This window comes from Oryzias latipes, chromosome 17 (genome assembly GCF_002234675.1).
Source record: "Oryzias latipes chromosome 17, ASM223467v1".
Classification (NCBI taxonomy): domain Eukaryota; kingdom Metazoa; phylum Chordata; class Actinopteri; order Beloniformes; family Adrianichthyidae; genus Oryzias; species Oryzias latipes.
Window position 1 is genome coordinate 5,162,080 of NC_019875.2, and position 5,200 is coordinate 5,167,279.

The window sequence follows — 5,200 nt, forward strand, 5'->3', positions numbered from 1 at the left end:
AAATAAATAAACAACCACCAACAAAAACTAAAAGTGAAGCAAAAAGGCTTCAGGGTGAACCAAGGCCAAAATAACAAACAAAACCCCACCTATACCCACTGAAATCTTGTTTTCTTACCTGTACAAAGGAAAAGGGAAAACAAAGACAAACACTAACCTCCCTGACCTAAAAACAGGAGATAACAAGTACTAAATGGATGGATGGATGGATGGATGGATGGATGGATGGATGGATGGATGGATGGATGGATGGATGGATGTTCTTTCCCATTACTTTCTTGTTTTTATATTTGTATATTATTTATACAAATATTGTATATTTATATTTATTTTGTGCACCATGTTTTCTCTGTATTTCAGCAAGTTGATCTAAACTGTAAGGATTCCCTCTCCTGCAGGTCGTGTGGTTGAGTAAATGGAGTCAGCACCCTCTGTCTCATTCATAAACTCAGCTCACCTAGGACTTCAACCCGGGAACATCTATTGAGTTCGCAGAGTAAAGAAATGGCACAATACTATAAGGATAAAGTGCTGTAGTATGTCACTGTACTGTTGGTTCTTTTGCAAAAAAAAAAAAGACAACATAATGAATTTAAATTAGTAATTAATTTAACCATTCAGGGGAACCAATATTAACTTTTTTCTTTGGGAATGTCATGATATTAGTATTTAATTTGAATAATTCAACAAGAATATTTAATCTATTTATTCATCGTTCATCCATCTTGTCTCACAGGGCTGCTGGAGCCTATGCCTTCCTATCCCTTGGACATCCTGGACAGCTCACCAGTCTGTCATAGGGCCACAACCACACACCCATTCACACTTAGAGACCATTTAGAGCACACGTGTCAAAGTCAAGGCCCGCGGGCCAAATGCGGCCCGCCATGTCATTTCATGTGGCCCCCAAGAGCATAAAAGTTTTCTTTTAGTTTTCTTACAAAAAAAGATAAAAATTGGTGTGTTTTTGTTTATATCTAGGGGAAATCTGACTTGAAATATTGGATTGTGCAACTAAACATTAGGACTCAAATACTGTCCATAAAAACCTAACCTTATAGAATCAAATTTAAAAGGATTTATGAAATAGTAACAAGCAAGCATATGTTTTCTTTTCAACTGTAATTGTCACTTTAAAAAGTTATAATAAATAAATAATGAGTTATTTAACAATAGGCAGTAGTTGCATTTATTTTTCATGACATTTAGTTACATGTATAAGTTATATCTGGCCCTTTGAGGACAGCCACTACGCTATGTGCCCTCGGTGAAAATGAGTTCGACACCCCTGATTTAGAGTGACCAAATAACCTTAAAGGGACATGTTTTTGGATGGTGGGAGGAAGCCCGAGTCCCTAAAGAAAACCCACGCAGTGTGGGGTGGGTGGTGTGGGGCCTTGGGTATCGGCGCCTCAGGGGATGGGAAACCTGGGCTGGGGGGACCTGGGCCCTATGCTGGGGGACGGCTGTTTGACCACCAGGGGACAGTCTATCAGCTGTCCCGATTTACCCCCTTCCTTATATAATCTCATATTAGGGTAAGGGGGTGGGGGTTTAGCCTGCGATGCACCTTGGGGAGAGGAGCTACTTGGGAGTGGTCCCCCTCCCATGTTTGCCGTATGGAATGGGCCCCCCCTCTCTCGGTTTTATTTGCACCTTAGACATGTAGGGCCCTTGGTAGGGGGGGTGCTTGGACATCACTGCCAGCAAGCAGCAGATGTCCTCTTAGCGCCCTACACGCCAATTTTAACTGCACCTCAGACATTTAGGGCGCCTTGGTGGGTAGGGTGATGGGACATCACTGTGAGTAACCAGGAGATGTCCCCTCAGTGCCCTACCCACCAATTTTAACTGCACCCCCTTAGTACACACACCCTTTACTCCTCCAAATATACATTCCAACATATACACACATACATGCACACGCACACCCTCACAAACACACTTGCATTTCGCAAGGAAGGTGGGACCTTGGACCATCTGTCCCCTACCCCATCCCTGGTAGGGGGAACTGGGCCCTTGGCAACGGGGGCAGCCTCCACTGGGTGCTGGTTTTCTGGGCCAGGCAGTGCTCTCTCCGCGCAGGGAGAGGGATCCATGAGCTCTCTGGCAAGGCCAAGAGCCGGGGATCAGATCACACCTGAGACGGGGGTGTCCCTGTGGTGTGGGTTCTGGTCCTTGCCCCTGAGTGCTCGGCCTCACCAAATTTCCAACTGTGAGTGAGCCTGGTCGGGCCATGTTTACAACATCTCTTGTGGACCCCCTCTTCTCCTGTGTGCCCTCCTTCTGGGCGGGGGCGGCTGGCCCCTGCCTTGCTCCTTCCTGGACCCACCGTGGGCCGGGTGGGTGGCTGCCTGGAGCGCGGAGCGGGTCTTCCTTGGGGGGTCCTGGCCCATACCTGGGGTGGGGCGGGAGGATGCCCAGACCTCCTGGGTGGTGATGAAGCGCTCGTCTGGGGGTGCGGGCACTCTTCTCGGGTGGGGCCTGGCGCTGGGCCATCCTGGCGTGGTGGGGGGGCTGCTCTCCTGGTTGGGCCGAGGCTGCGCTCTCTGTCCCTCATTGCCTCCCTGCTCTCTGGCTCTGGGGGCCTCGGGGAAGTCCTGCTGGCCCTGGCATGGGTGGCGGATGTGGTCGCCCGGGGGGCGGTTGTTGTCTGCCTACTGCCGGGTGGCGTTGGGGGGGTTCTGGCTGCCGCACCTGCTGCGGCGGGGGTCTTGGTGTGGGGATGGCTGGGAACTCTCCCTCCTTCTTTTCACATTCCACCATCCATTCTAGAAGAACATAAACACTCACCTGAGCACAGGTGTTTGCTCACCTTTGCACAAACACTTTGAGTGATTGAATGAAATATTTCACACTAGTTGGTTTGAAAGCATAAGTATGCATGTGTGAACACTATCTGTATTGTGTTCATGTTGAAATGTGGACATTTGTTGATATGTTGATAACATTGGAGTGTGTGTGTGGACAGGCCCCGCCCCTTCTAGATTTGTATTACATCTGAACCTGACCGTATTGATAAACATCCACCAACTTGTTGCTTTATGCTGCTTCATGGTTTTACCCCCACCACCCCCTTATAATCACCCTTCTACCCCCCCCTCTCTAACATCTCTCTCTCTTTTTCCCTCCTTTCCTTTTCCGTCCGGTCCAACACAAAAAATCTTCAAATACTATTGAAATGAATAAAGTTTAGCCTCGTGAGGCAAGAGCGCTACCACTACCGTGCAGCCCTTAAATCTATTTATCATTAAAAAATTAAAATTCTTGATAATCATCATTAAAAAATAAATTCTGAATTAAAAATGAATTCTTAGATTATTACTTAATTCATTGTCTCAAATATTTTACATATTGATATTTAATGATTTGTATTGGCTAGGCATTTATTCTGCCAGGAATTTAGAGATTCTTTACTCGTCTGTCTGCAGGAAAAATCCTTTTTAAGAAACTCTTTTTGTCTGAAGGCACATTTGAACAGCTGATCTTGGAAGAGATTCAAAGAATCTGCACATTATACAACAAAATTTCTGATTAAGTGGGGGTCAAAGTGTGAAGGGGTTTTATTCAAACCCACTGAGCCACTGTCACCCCAAAATAAGTCAGAAAATAGAGTATATTTCCTGAATTCATCTACCAGGGCAGACAGGAAGATGCTGACTGAGTTCAAATTATCTTTAAGAAGCAAACATATGTGAATGCCAGAATTCTACACTTAACAAAATACGAACAATGTAATCAACACATGAAAAAGATGACATGAATACAAACAACTGTAAAAACTAATAATTAAACAACATATGAAAGACTATCTCATTTAATTGGGCACATATTTGATCCCTCCATCCATCCATTACTAACAAATGATAGAAAAGATAACATAATCTTTGCAATAAGATATTTTTGATAGTTTTAAAGAAATATAGAAACCTGTAGGAGGCAGGTTTTCCAGTAAAACAGTTTCAAGAGATTCAAAATAAAAGCATCAAGTGGAACTGCCGCTAGATGGCAGCATGTTGCAAAGCACATTTCTGGCAGATTCCTGTTTGCATCGCAGTCGGTCTGTGCATGAAACTTTCTTGACATGTTTCCAAAACAGTTCCCACAGAAAAAAAAACACTTCTTTTGACTCAGTCATTCAGGAAACTATTCAGTTTTTTGTCAGTAAAACAGCTTTCACTGTGAAAGAAATAGAAAATAAATCTGCAAAGAAAGCAGCAGCTTTTAGAACATTAAGTTGTTTTCTTTGAAAGAATGACATCATCAGAAGTTCTCATGCAGATGAATCCACACGACAATAACTGAACTGAAGCAGATGACTTCTAATAGAACATGTTCTTCCTAAATGTCCTTCTCCATAAGAACTATAATCTAACAAATTTGTGGATTATTCTTCTTGTTTCATGAAACTTGGTCTGAGGGGATAAAATGTGCATAAAAACTCAGAGAATGTCTCAGTTTTACAAAATTCTTAATGCAGTTCAGCAACAATCATGTTTGAATTATGTATAGATGTTCCTCCTTTTGTGTTTCATTGTTCCATCTTTGTCTAATTTTGACTTAGTTTAATGATCTGAGACACTGAAGCGAATCCACTTCTCAAGAAATTAAATAAGACAAAATCATTGTTTTTGTAAATGAAGAAATCTCAGTGCATCAGGGTCAAACTCAAAGACCAGACGCTCACAGTCTGTCCTTCAAACAACACTGCATCACTCATCACATGACCGTTTCAGACTTTTGTTAATGAGCCCAGAAATCGTCCCATAAACCTGTGTCCACAAACACACGCTACAGACCAAACAAATGAGAAAAGGAACGTGGCCCAGGTTAGAAACCTAGCTGTGTCCTGCAGCTCAGAAATCATTTACGATACCGCGTTTAAAGTAGGCATTAGATGCAGTGTCCTCTGGTTACAGAAAAGGTAGAACCTGCATCCTCTCTGATGACTGCTGGCAGAACCAGCTGCCTGTTTTCAGCAGGAACTTTGACCAAGGATAAAGGTTTTGAGTACCCAACAATCCCCTTCAGACTACCGGTAAATCTATTTCCCAGAAGGCCTCATTCCTTTCATCCCTGTAACTCAGAGTCTTGCCTGCAGTCCAGCTTTTTCACCTGACAAAAGCCTGCAGAGCATCGAGGAGAACATTTGCTAGGAAGACTCTAAATTTATAGACAAAATGAGGCAAAACTCCATCTT